This window comes from Phyllopteryx taeniolatus, chromosome 9, assembly GCF_024500385.1.
Source record: "Phyllopteryx taeniolatus isolate TA_2022b chromosome 9, UOR_Ptae_1.2, whole genome shotgun sequence".
In the NCBI taxonomy this organism is placed as follows: Eukaryota; Metazoa; Chordata; class Actinopteri; order Syngnathiformes; family Syngnathidae; genus Phyllopteryx; species Phyllopteryx taeniolatus.
In genome coordinates, this window is record NC_084510.1 from 20,463,704 (window position 1) to 20,478,636 (window position 14,933).

Sequence of the window (14,933 nt, forward strand, 5' to 3'; positions counted from 1 at the left end):
AACATTAACAGCAGAGGGCACTATTCGCAAACTAGAGACACAAGTAATTATAATGCTTCAACGTAACATTTTTTAAAACAACACTTTTGTTTTTTGTAACTTAGAGTACTGTAAAGTGTTTTTATTGGCTTCCTTATGTGATGAATTTGTCTTTTTTCTATTGCTGACAGCAAGTGACAATGCATCTAACATGAAAATATTAAGCATACCATCTTTAGTATGTCTGAATTTGCTCAGCTTTTTTTGTGATGAAAATCTGGAATCATTAGGAATAAGTGACGTACAATTCAATCAAAACTAATTTACGGTTATTATCACTGAATACACTTGCTTGGCCCCTGTTTCCTGAAACAATATTTACCTGTTTGAAAATCCACAAAACCATCCAAAGCATTTGCTGTAGGAAAGAAAATCTATCATTCACGGCGCTTCTTCTTTGACGATTTTAGGAGTGACTTCCAAAACCCAACTTAGTGCAAAGATGGTCAAATAATAACAGTTTTCGCGATGTCATAGTTTTTAGAGCCAGAGGAGGCCCGAAAAAAGGCAGAGGTAGGTACCGTTAAATTTTATATGCAGAAAAAAACCCTCTGATTATTATTAGGCTTTTGACTGTTGTAGTGGTGACAAGCAGTGCTGGCTTAAACCCTATTAGAAGCACTGAACTACATTTACAACCTGAATTCTAATATTTTTTTCCATGAAATTGTATTAATTTATTCCCAACAGTCTATTCTCTTTATTTCGTAGCATTTCTCTTGGATGCACTGCTTACAGTATGTCTATGTTAGATTTATTTGCCAATCAGATTTCAGCATCAATGTCAATCTGATCTGCCTTCAGAATCAGTACTAATGATAAATGTAACTTAAACGATATTAGCAATGGGACTGTTTCTTTAAACAATCAGATTTCACATTTTTCCTAACAAGGCCAGCGAGTTGGCCCTCAATGATGGCAAAAATTTTTTCGATCTCCGATTAGTTGGTCATAGCAAAACTTTTTACAGTCAATTTTGACTAGCAAAATACGTCTGCAACAGTCCGAAGAAATTAAAAGATATGATAATCAGCATCTCTGGTGAGTATGATGTATTTTATATAAATATTTTATGTTTTTGTTATGTGATTAGCTAAATATTGATTGTAAACAGATGATGTACATGACACAGTTCCATGCTTAAATACAATGAACCCCCACTATTCGCGGGGGTTAGGGATCTAAGCCTGCCACAAAAATCGGCAAGTAATCGGTACCCTCAAAAAGGTTTGCAATGGGCTGTACATGCCACAAAATAGCAGCAAAGCACTTTTTCCTCTCAGACAAAGCTATAACCAGACTAAATGAAGCTCCTTCCCTCAGTTCAAAATAAGTGTGTGATACCATAATGTCACTAGATGGCGCCAAACCAATAATTCTATATGAAATATGACTCCGTCCTGAGCACAAAAACAGTTGAGTTCGGTTCCCTCCTCAAAATCTGGATAGGTGAATTTGCGAATGCCGAGCAGCAAATATGCCTAGGTTCACTGTACAGTGGTGCCTTGAGATACAAGTGACTTGACTTACGAGTTTGTTGAGTTACAAACCGTTGTCCGGACAATTGTTTTGCTTTGACTTCCGAGTGTCAACTTTGGCTACGAGCGTTGTATGGTGGCAGAGAACTCAAACGACTTCACAGCAAGCAGCAGTTTGGCAGATGAGCAATTCTTGGAAAAAAGAGGCTTCAAGCTGTTTAATGCCACTCCCAGATGAAATTTAATGTCAAACTAAACATAAAAAAAGAGAATTAGGTGTATTTCAAACAACCACATAGCTTAGCCTTTAAGTCTACTAGCTTAATGTTAATGCTAGCATATAATAGGAAACACCATATACAGTACACGCTACCTATAGAATCTATGTGATGGTGTTATAAGGTATAACCCATTAAGCAATGGATATTTAAACACAAATGGTGGAGCAAGGCATGTAGACATATAACAATACTCACAGGCAGATATTCTTTATCCTGTGTGAAGAACAAGTAATATTACTCCTGAGGAGTTGTGATGTCTCCTCTGGCACCATGTATATCAGTATCAGAGGATGACATTTTTCGGGACGCCCACCGGGTCCCGTGGGTCCCTCGGGATGGGAGTGAATTTCACCATCAATCATACGATTGGGCAGGAGCGGGCACGAAGATCATCGGGACTGGCAATTATGAAAAGAAGTCACCGGGAATGGACGGGAGTGGAAACCGTGATGGTGAGAGTTGAGGGGAATGGAAACCATGGCAGGAGTGAAACCATGATGTAGTTATATTTCATTTTATTTTTAATCAAATCGATATTTGAACATTTCCCCCCCAGTATTGAGCTCAACATTGCTAAACTAAGGGACTAATACCGGTTTTGTTTATAAACTTGTGTTTTGTGTCTAGATCATTCCGGTAATTCAATGTATTTACTATGGAGACTAAGGCAAACATTTGCTGCATAATTTATACTGAGGAAGAAAAAGGGAGCAGGATTGCATGTGAGTAAAAAAATAAAAAATAAAAATACATCAATTTAAAAACGGGGGTGGGAGGGTGCGGGCGGGATATGGGACTGGGAATCTGTAAAATCTTGGCTCGGGATTGGGATCAATCTCTGTAGGGGGTGGGATTTTCTCAAAAATTTGGATTTTGGGTGTAATTTGTTTCAAAAACCTGGGATCTCCATAGTATTGACCTTTAAAAATGTAAGTGCCGTAAATACTATAAAAACATGCCTCAGGTGTATTTAAATAGGGTATTTCTATATCGCGGATTTCACTTTCACTTATAACCCCAGCGGTGGAGGGGGTATTACGGTAATGTAATTCCCATTCGTTTCAATGGGGAAAGAGGATTTGAGACAAGTGATTTGTCTTACGAGACTCTAAATTGCCCGTAGGTGTGAATGTGAGTGCGAATGGTTGTTTGTTTATATGTGCCCTGCGATTGGCTGGTGACCAGTTCAGGGTGTACCCCGCCTCTCGCCCAGTTCAGGGTGTACCCCGCCTCTCGCCCGAAGATAGCTGGGATAGGCTCCAGAACGCGACCCTCATGAGGATAAGCGGTATAGAAAATGGATGGATGGAATGGATGGATTTGGTTTACAACTACGAGCGTGGTCACGGAATGAATTAAACTTGTATCTCAAGGCACCACTGTGCTGTGTTTTTGTTTAGCGTCGCAATCTTGAATCGCATAGAAAATGATCAGAGGCACTTCAGCTTGCTTTAGGAAAAGGGTCTTTATTTGAGCAAACAAAACTCATCATGTAATCTCACTAATGATCTTAAATTGGAAATGGACAGGGGGTCACTAAATAGAACACTAACCCAACAATTCCCAACCATTATTTAGCCATGGCACATATTTTACATTTGAAAAATCTCACGGCACACCAACAAACAAAAATGTCACAAAAAGTGGATACACAAGTCAATTATACACTTTCCGCCATCTAATAAAGAGCATTTATTTGTTCTGTCTGTCATTATATGCCGCTGGCACAGATAGATGAACAAAGATACATAATTTGTTTGTAAATAAATAATATTTTGACCAATTAAGTGAAATTTGATAATTTCACGCTGCACACCAGAAGAGCTCTCACTAATGTGCCACAGCACACTGGTTGGGAATCACTGCACTAACCTCACTAATCATGGGATGAACAAAATGACAGCACAACACGTGACAGGAAGGTAAAACACACATAATGATAACTTCTACGAGTGGGGGGAAATAAACAACAAAAATTAATGATGAACACAATTCTTATCCACTATTAACAAAATGCCTCTAGGCATGCTGGGAAATCCAACATCAACTCTTTCTGACACGACAATAGTAGGCCTATTGATGCTTTTGATAACTACAACGTGACAGTGGTAGTATTAAGAGGTGGATTAAGTCGGGTACGTACCGACTGAAGACCTGCCACTCAGTTTCTGTATATTGGATGTCTTGTTGAGGCAAATTCGCCCTTAAGTAATAATAGCACAGTCACATTCTCGCCGTCGAGCAACATGTTGCACTTCAAAACAAGTCTTGTAAAAGTGAGGAAGAACATATCCATCATGGCTTCACGTACATTAAGCCGTCCATCCGTGGCCGAGCTAATAATGAGATGTGCTGAAGGTGCTACAGGGTCGCGGCCATATAACGATACGCCCCTCCGCCTCCCCCACCGAGCCACTGATGCAGAGCGGCTAGGCACAGATGCCCACTCAGTATTCTGGTCACGGCTCACCAAGCAGGCCCAGTCCCGTTTTGATTAGTTGACCACACTGGCGCCCAGTTGCACCCCATTATGAGGCGACGGTGCCAGTCGCCAGGTTGTATATTCCTCCCTGCCTGTCCAATTAAACCCCCCGCTGATGGGCTACCAACAATTATGTCCTGCCACCGTCGCTCATTAGGCGCAGACGCACAACAACAACATAAATAAAAAATACTCTCATTTCTACCAAACAAGCGAAGCTGAGGGTGGTGTCAGTGCCGTGTCGTTAAATCAACAATGTCATATTTTAACATTCTATAGTTTCGTATATGAATGCAAGTCATATAAAGTGAAACTATTCACATTTTGAAGATGAAGCACAAGGAAACAGGCTTCTATAAAACGACCAATATTAGCATCACATTTTTTCTCGTGACATTCCCGCTTATTTCCTGTTTATTATTGTAAGGTTTTCCTAGTACTATTAGACTATTTTTTTATTTTGTTAACATGATTCGATTCTCATACCATGACAGCTTTTATTTCCCCTCGTACTACTACAACATTTCTTTTATATTATTCTGACTTTTTCAATAAAAAAGGTCGACATTATTCTATTAATATTATGATTTTTTCTCATAAAATTGTAAAGTTTTCTTGTAATATTCAAATTTTAATATTGGAATATTAAGACTTTTTTTCTCTGTAAAAACATAATTCTATTATTGTAGTGCTTTTCCTCATGCTATTAGAGGTTGTTTTTCTTTTTTAAAAAATTTACTCTATTTTTAATAGTATGATATCATTCTTTAAAAAAAAAAAAAAAAAAAAAAAAAACTTTCCCTTGTACCCCGCCTCCTCCCCTATGACAGCTGGGATAGGCTCCAGCATGCCCGCGACCCTAGTGAGGAGAAGCGGCTCAGAAAATGGATGGATGGATGGATGGGTGGATGGATATTGTGAGATGATGTGACAACAGAGGGTGGAAGGCCATCTGAATAATCTGATGGAGAGATGGGGGCAGGTGTTTGGGAATCGGTGAGCAAAAGGTTCCGGCGCGATAACGAAAGGCTAAGGGATCAATTGTATGCGCCGCCCTCCTGTGTTGGCGGTGTGCGGATGCCATTAAGATGAAGGAGATTAGTGCTGCCACAATGTGATGAGAAGTTGGAGTGCAGAATGAATAATATTGGGTTTTCAAGCTCCATATATAAGTTATACTCTTGGACATACAATTCACTATGTGACAAAACAACATAGGCCTATTGAGGAATGTTGTTTTTTTTTTTTTTGGGAAGGGGGTTATGAATATGTGAGCAAAACCTCTACCCCAGCATCTGTTGGTAAAACTTCTTTAACATTGGCTCCAACAAAATAAAAATTCTTACAGTAGAAGCTAGCATGCTAACAACTAGCATGCTAACACACTGGGTGGACCCATATTGCTAATTACAGAATATCTTGTGCATCAATTGACAAAAGCTAAAGTGCCCATGCTAACATACTGCCATATAGTATGCTAACATACAGCAAGAGCGCTAAGGATGAGGTTTATACAACAGACACTCTAGTCATGTTGGATTTTAAATGAAAATCAAAAAAAAATGTTACCATGATAACATACAGCAAGCTAGCAACCTCACAACAGAAAGTGCTGAGACAGATAATTGCCGATATTGCAGGTTGTTGTCGTCAGGCACTAATTCTAATGAGAATTGATAAAATGCTAAGAGCTGGTATGCTAACATACTGTAGCACGATAGCAACCTAAGAATAAAGGGTTAATGCAGATTAATAAAGATCTGACATGGTGTTTTGAAATCAGGTTGTATTTCAAATTAAAATTGATAAAACGCTAACATGCTAACAATTGGTATGCCTGTACACAGCAAGATAGCAACTTGAGTAGAGAAAGGGTTTAGATAAGGACTTTATGCCCTCATATTTCAAATGAAAATTGATACAATGCTAACACACCAAGAGTTGTGTGCTCACATACAGGAAGCGCTCTGACAGATTAATAAGGATTTTATTCAAGTCGGATTACAAATAATTATAGATAAAATGCTAGCATGCTACCAGTTGGCATGTTAATGTACAGCAAAATGGCAATCTGAGTACAGAACGTGATTAGACAGATTGATTTGGATTTTCCACCAAGCATTTTATTCAGGCCAGATTTCACATGAAAATTAATCACATGCTATCATGCTAACATATTGCAAGATAGCACTAGCGGCAGATCGATAAGGATTTAACATCGTGTTCTTTATTCAAGTCAGATTTCAAATGAAACATGATAAAACACTAACGCAGAATTTATAGTAACCAGAGTACAGAAAGCACTCAGGCAAATCACATATTTCCCTGTAGTAGGATTCGAGTTAAAAAGATTTTTGATCAAATGCTAACATGCTACCAGTTGGCATGTTAACGTACACCAAGATAGCAACCCAAGTATAGAAATCGCTATCATGGACTGAGTTGTCATCACAACGGAAGCGTTGCGACGCAAATAGCGATTATGCACACTCACGCATTTTCCCACCGTGTGGTCGGTCATGTTTACGGCACTGTTTGGGCTGCTGATTGATGGTGGGCGGGGGCAGGGCAATTGCTCCGTAGTCCATCAGTGGCGTGACCTCATTTAAGCTTTATATGCCACTACGGGCCTGCTTAATGGGCCGTGCGCTACCATGAGGCCTATTGAAAAGCGTGCAGTAAATCAGCAGAGGCGCAACTAACCTGTTAATTACGCCCTTCATTTGGTGATTGAGGGCAGCCCAATAGCATGCATCCAGTATATTAATCCATTAATTCACATCAAGTCGGGTTTCATTACAAGAGAGAAAAAAAATCTGTTATCTGGCTAGCTACTTAAAAAAAATCTTTAGTCGTTCAACCCTAAACGTGTATCCTCATTTAAATGACTATAATAACACATATACACTATACAGTGACCAAGCCCTGCCACGAATAGCAAAAATCTGTAATTGACACCACCCCTAAAATATTTTTAATTGCCTATAGATGCCACAAGATGACAGGAAAGCACTACTTTTATATTAGACAGGGCCATGGAGTGACGAAATGAAGCACCTCCCTGCCTTGACCTTTATTTTGACTGTATTCTGTTAATATTACAATTTTATCTTTGTAAAATGACATTTCATTATTTCTTGTACTATTCAGATTTGATTCTGTTATTACATTCTGACATATATTTATCAGAAAATTACAGCTTCATTATCATGTTGCAACTTTTTATTATTGAATTATTTCTCTTAATATTACAACTTTTTACAACTTATTTCTTGTACTATTCAGATTTTTTTCTCATAATAGTAAAACGTTTTTCACGAAAAGTATGACTTAATGGTACGATTATTGAGATTATTTGTCGCACAATATTCCAACTTTTTTGTGTGTAAATGGCCGACTTTATCATGTGAATATTAGCTAATATTATTTTTATTTTACTTTCATAAAAATATGACTTGTTTTTCTCTTAATATTTATTCATTCATTCATCTTCCGTCATCGTGCTGGAGCCGTCCCAGCTATCTTCGGGCAAGAGGCGGGGTACACCCTGAACTGGTCGCCATCCAATCGCAGGGCACATATAAACAAACAACCATTCGCACTCACATTTACACTTAAGGGAAATTTAGTCTTCTATTAACCTACCATGCATGTTTTTGGGATGTAGGAGGAAACCGGAGTGCCCGCAGAAAACCCACGCAGGCACGGGGAGAACATGCAAACTCCACACAGGCGGGGCCAGGATTTGGACCCCGGTCCTCAGAACTGTGAGGCAGATGTGCTAACCAGTCTACCACCGTGCCGCCTCTCTTAATATTAAAACTTATACTTATTTATACACACTATTTATTTTCCTGTAATAGTTCAAGTTTGTTCTTGTCATGTTCCAACATTTTTCACATATTGACATTTTTTTGTTATTGCTTAGTCATAATTAGTGATTGCTTTTCTTTGGAGAATGATACCAGTTAATTAGTTAGCCTACACAACAATAAATAACCCATAATGACGCTATATAATCGTATGAGACAAGTTTGCATCCAAGCTCTGTGGTTTTCCTGCATCGCATGCTAGGTGGCCTAGCTTAACAATTGCAACAACAACATCCAAATTAAAAAGCTTTTAGGCTCACTTTTGATGCCCACTCATCACCGAGTCCAAGTCCACCATTTGTTTATTTACCTTACAATCAACCCAGTGATCAAATGTGCCCGTGTTTCTGGCTGTAATCATGACTAGCGTTGGGATATTGTGACAGTGACTAACTGAAACCAGCAACGCGTGAGCGGACGATGCTGCAAAGAAAAACACAGCTGGCTGCAAAACAGAGTAAAAAAAATACACAAAAGTAAAAAAAAAGTGAGAGAGAGAGAAAGAGACACAGAGAGGAACTCTTTAAAAGCACTCACATTGAGTAGAAATGCATTAGTCGGCAAGAAGAAAGCAGCTTTTTGCGGCTTTTTATTACTTACATTAAAGTCATTTGTGATGACAGCATTACAGGAGGCCTTATTTTGGAAGGATAATGCAGTTAAAATGAAAGTGAAAAAGTATATGTATTGTCAGATAATGTGTCTGTGAACTAGTGCGGGGTAACTCCATTTTTTTTAAAGTTAAGTGTAGAGATAAAGATAGAAAAGGCATATCACTCAGCTGACTACTCGTCTAGATCAAGATTTAATTCCTATTTTGACATATAGGGGGCGGTCCTCTATTGCGCTCAGCAATTTTCCTGACTCATCAATGCAACAACTTTGCCAACTTCCATTTGTAAGATAACAGCGACCACAAAAACATCCCAGAAAGTGAGATTCAGAGCTTGATAGACAACTCAGAATTGCAGTACAAGGGTGCCTTGAGATACAAGTTTAATTCGTTCCGTGACCACACTCGTAACTCAAAAAACCTTGAATCTCATATCATATTTCCAAATTGAAATGAATGGAAATGCCATTAATCCGAGCCCCACCCCCCCCCCCCCCCCACCCCAAAAAAAACAACTCAAAATGTTGTACTGTAGTATTCAATGAGAAAAATAGTACTCTAGAATATTACACAGTAATGCCATCCATCCATTTTCTTCCACTTATCCGAGGTAGGTTCGCTGGGGCAATAATTAAATAGAATTAAAAAGAAAAAAAACAGTTTTTGTCACACTGTCTCCTTCAATTGTGCTGCTCATTCTGGTATGCACGCTCTGCCCACCGGGGGGCTGTATAAAGCAGACACACCGATATACATGTGATACACGTAGACTCAGCTCCTCAATCTGTTTCACAGTACGGCAGTAATATTGGTCATTCTTTGCAGAGAATAAAGAATATATGCCTGTGAGTGTTGTTATATTATCTGTCTACACGTATTGTAGTGTTGTTCAGATATCTGTTGATTAAAGGGTAACAACACCGCCACATGCTGATTGTGTGCCTTTTGAGTTTCCTGTTGTATGTTAGCATTCAGGTAGCGGAGGCTATGTGGTTGCTTTAAGTACAAAATGTGTAGTTTTATTAGTTTTACGTTTCGTTTGACAGTAACATGCCGCTGAGTGTGGCAATAAACAGCTTGGAGCCTCTTTTCTGAAGAATATTTACTCATTTACCAAACTGCTGCTTGTGTCACGTGGTGGTTAGGGCGAAGGCGAGTAACGCAAGGCAAGAACATGGTGGACCCAATTGCAGGGAAGCAGGGAAGCAGGGAGGCAAGGCAGGAGTGCGGGAGTCTCAAAATAATAATATTTAATCTTCAAAAAGGGAAAACTGAACGAAGTCCCACAACAGATAACAATCAAATCAAAGTAACAAAGAAACACTCGAATATCTAAAACTGGAAACAAACTATGACCTGTGAGTAAGACGTGGAATAGAAAGGGAAAATGACACCTGACAATGACATACCACAATGATAAAGACAACTGGCGACTATGACATGGCAAAGACATGTGACAACGACAACGAACTGAAAGAAACCAGGGAACTAAATATAAACAAATTGACGAGACAACGAGGAACACCTGGACAAGACACGAGTGGCTGGAGAGAGCTGATTGGTCGACGCAAAGTAGACGAGAACAGGTGGACACAACAACCTAATGAGCACACGAAAACATGGAACAAAACTAAACACAACCCAAACCAAAACACAGACCATGACAGCTTGTTGTGAAATTAGTTGAGTCACCTGCCATCATACAGCGCTTGTGTCTCAAGTTTGCACTCACAAGTCAAAGCAAGAAAGAGTTAGGTCACTCGTATCTCAAGGAACCACTTTCGTGCTTTAGCTTGGCTTAGTTTGCCAGTGCATCTGCATGTGAGTATAAGTGAATGTTATTTACTTTTTTTTTTTTTAACTCAAAATTACAATTTTCTCACATAACTCTTAACATCACATTTTTCTTCATATGCCATACGTCTTATTTTAAAAGCGATACAAATTAAATTTAAAAGATCCAAAAAGTACATACACAGTATATTTTTAAACAGTCTATTAGACAGCTTTAATGTGTTGCCCAAGTAATCACAGGGGAAAAAGACAGATCATTTAATTGGGCATTTCACCTCATAATAATTCCAGATAAATGATATATGTACTGTATATATTATTCATTATTGAAAGTGAAAGGCAAACAACGGGCTGGACACACTGAATATTTGAGGTGAAGCTTCCCCTCTGCTCAATGAAATCTGTTCATCAAATATTAAGTCAATTGCCAAACTCCGCTCCCCCCCCCCCCCCCCCCCCCCCCCCCCCCCCGCCACCCCGCCGTGCTGCAGGCCATCACTCATCATGCAGTCACATCTCACCAATCCATATAATTCAGCATATTAATGTATGATATAAACCCTCTGAAGGTCGTTTCTCATCTGGTCTTGTCCGAGTAAGCGCTTACTCTCGATCATCAGCTCATTAGAGCATTTTATCAGGTCCCATCATGCCAGTCACAGGGGAAGATAAAATGATGACGTGCCAAATTTGAGAAACATCTCTCAGTATGATGCAGTGCAGTTGGAAACCACTGCCAACCACCACCACAACTGTCTATTAAAACTAAGCATTATCTTTATAAGGGCAGAGTATTTGATACAACTCTTGTATTGTATCTCATTACACTGTGCCGGTATGCAGTCCCTAATGCTGTGACCGGTGTGTAAAAATCAATGTCGAAGGCGAGACAAGGACAGTTTATTTATGAAGCTTATTTTATAGACACAGGAAGTGTAATATGCCTTCTATAAATACAAGAATAAAACATGATTAAAAAAGTAAAATACTATTAATACTACTGTATATTAAAAGAAACTACAGTAGTTTAAAAATATATATATTTCTTGTAATGCAGAAAGAATGTGCGATGTAGAAATTCATGTTTTCAAAATACTTTTTTTTTTACATTGACCCTAAAAAAATGTGTATGTACATTTGTAAATATATTTTGAAATTGTTGACAAAAAGATGACATTTAAAAACAAAAACAATTCAATATTATGATTCAAATAAATAAACAAAACAAAAAAATCACATTTGAAACCACCACGAAACACACACGCACACACTCACACATTCCCAGCATTCCTCTTATCAGTAACGCACCTTCTTCCCTCCCTCCCTCTCTCTCTCTTTCTCTCTCTCTCTCTCTGTCTGTCGCCTCCCTCGTCCCCCCGAGCGGCATACAGGCTCACAAGTGCATCTTCCCCTCGAACAAACTGCAGCACGGACTCATTTCTCCACGCACCAGCTCTGAGTGAATGCTCACTCAGCAGGGGTGTCTTGAGATATTAGCGCGCTGTGTGTGTGTGTGTGTGTGTGTGTGTGTGTGTGTGGTGGTGGTGGTGGGGGTAGAGGGGAGCAGCTCACCCACCTCCACCTTTCCCGTTCAAAGGTAAGATGCCGTTCTTCGTTGCCGGGGCGACCACTAAGAATGATGATGATGGTGGAGGAGTCACTTTAGAGAGGTTGTGAAAAGTATGCATTAAGTGTTAATAGTTGAACACAATTATTTACATTAGTGGCACTTTCTGAGATTTATGACCCCACTTTGATTAATACCAAGTGGCGGGCTTACTTCATGTGTAGCAGAAGGCGCAACTTTTGGCCTTTAAATGCCTAAATGGTATAAAAAAAAAAGTCTGTTATGCTAATATAACCACTTTGACATAAAAAGGTCCTTGTGCACACTTTTCCTTATTTGGAGTTTACAATGATCCCCAAATTTGAACCTAAAAGTGCATTTATACATGTTGAATGTGTTTATAGCTCAAAATCACACAAGAAAGTGGCAAAAGTTGTTTTCAATACATGCATATGCCATGTCTTGAACGTATTTAGAATAATATGTTACCTTATAAGTCACCATGATGATGAAAAAATATAAAACATTTGTCCATTAATGTTAATTAATGTTAGGGTTAAGAATAATTTTGAAAATGTACAAACTGTATGGAAGTAAATGTAACTAAAGTGTATATGTGTATGCATGTATGTAAATATTTTTCATTAATATAGCTTAACAGTTTTTTATCACTTTCTTGTGTCGGTTCTAGCCATTCAGCTCGTAAAAATTCGCTTTAACTCCAAATCTGAATGATGTACTGTATAAATCAAGTGTTTTTATAGTACAGTGTAACCAAAAAAAAAAAGAGTAATATTTTGTAATATTTATGTATTGTGTAATAATTGTATTGTGTAAAGATTATGATGATGATTGAAACAATCGGGCGCAGTGTATATAAAATGGTGCAATACCTAGTCTACATCTGTAATCGATAAAATAGATAACAAAATAACAATTGATCATTTTGTTATAAATGCTTCTTATTTTTGATACATTTTTTGTCAATAAAAATGATGGCTGACAGCTATTTGAAATTGAGAAAATTAATGAAAAAGGTGAATTATTATATATTCTGGGTATTTGCGAGTTAAATGTTTACGGGCTTTTTATAACAGCTCCTCTTCCACGACGGGTTGGATCAAAGTAAAGCTATTCAGAAAATGTATGTATTTCAAATTTATAGTATTTCAGAAGCACATTTTAAAAATAAAAAATTCTATTCCAAATATGTATGGTATTTTGAAATATTCTTGAAGAGAACAAATTAGTCAAGGTACCACTGCAGTGTTTTGGTAGAAGCGCATGGAATGTCGATAAAAAATAAATGTGCTAGTCACAGTTTCTGCTGCTTGATCCACGGGGTCCATTTTGAGTTTATGAACAGTGCGCCATGAACTAGTTTGCTGAGAGGTCCAAGAATACGTTCTCACGTGGCACAAGAAGGCACACTCAATTACTGTTGTACTTACTATTTTTCTGTTTCATATTGCTGACCTTAAAGGTTTACCTTACCTGACCTTGTCCATACAAACATTGACTGTATTTATGACTTTATTACTGTGCTAGCGTATGTTCCAATTTGCGTACAAATTTGGGTTACATTGTAATGTAGCTTTGTCATAAATAGAAGACCCCCTATATTGTAATTTGCTGTTACAGGTTCACTTGTGCTCCTTTTTCCACTGCATGGTACCTACTCGGCTCGCCATGCTATTGATGCTTTTCCACTTGCAAAACCAGATACTATTTCTAGTAGCTGGTCATAGTAGGTGTGGCACTGTAGTGACACCATAAAAGACGCGCGCCACTGCTGGTCGAACAGATTTGCCATCGTCGCGTCATTTTAACATTTGAGGATACGTGCGCAGAAATGACAAAAACGCAAATACCGCTAGACACTGCAGTATAGTACTCGTCTCTTGGAAAAGCATTTGACCTAAACTGAGGTGAGCCGAGCCGTGCGTGCAGTAGAGCGTGCATTCAACACACATTTTTGTCTTGCCTTTTGCCATGTTTTGAGTCATATAAGGTGATTCACATGAAGGGAATTTATTTCACAACCTCATCAGAACTCTTGTTCTCCGATTCTTTGAAATATCAAAAAGCCTTGTAACTTCAATGTGGTCAAAGCAATTGTGTTGAGAAATTGGGGGGGGGGGGGGGGGGTTGAACCGGCACTCTTCCATTTGCAGAAGGCCACTTTAACCCCTGGAGCTGTTACTCCCACAATTGCTCAAATACCCATGGTTTGAAAATGTCTCAGCAAAAAGCATATTGTCTTTTCACGCTTCACTTTGCTAGACAAGATGGTTATGTTTTCCAGGAAGAGTCTATGAGCTCTGGAGAAACACAAACATATGATCTTGCTTGTTCACAGCTGAGGACAAGTGCTGCAAGGTTCAAGTGTCTTCTTCAGGAGGGCTAGCAGGCTTGAACTCAAACCAGTAAAATACAATAATCCTTAAGAAACCGAGTTAAATAATTCTTTAGAAAGATGTTTACGGATAATTGGAATGATAACAGTTGACAGTTCCGAAGTTTGGTGCAAAATAGTTGTTTGGCATTGAGTTGTTATTTATAGTACCTGTGTACCTTTACATTTACACAGCACATGTACACCATTTATTTATACAAATATGGTATGATATTTATAAACACGAACGATGCCTAAACATCGAATATTGTCATCTTTGGTGGATCTGTGGTGATCAAAGTTTATACAGGTGCTTTGTCAGGGTCCCCTTTGCCATTCACCCGAGCCGGGAGGAAGTGCTTTGAACTGCTTTGCCGAATGCAGAAATAGGTTGTGCGTATACTGGATTAAA

The 14,933-nt window shown here is 38.6% G+C and overlaps 1 protein-coding gene across 2 annotated transcripts in view; it reads left to right on the forward strand.

Moving 5' to 3' along the window:
- Positions 1-11,953: 11,953 nt before the first annotated feature.
- Positions 11,954-14,933, forward strand: part of mmel1 (membrane metallo-endopeptidase-like 1) — a 28,494-nt gene continuing 25,514 nt past the window's right edge. For both annotated transcript variants that reach the window (XM_061785001.1, XM_061785002.1), the window contains exon 1: positions 11,954-12,156. The gene's annotated coding sequence lies outside the window, so the exon portion shown is untranslated. The remainder of the gene's footprint in view (positions 12,157-14,933) is intronic.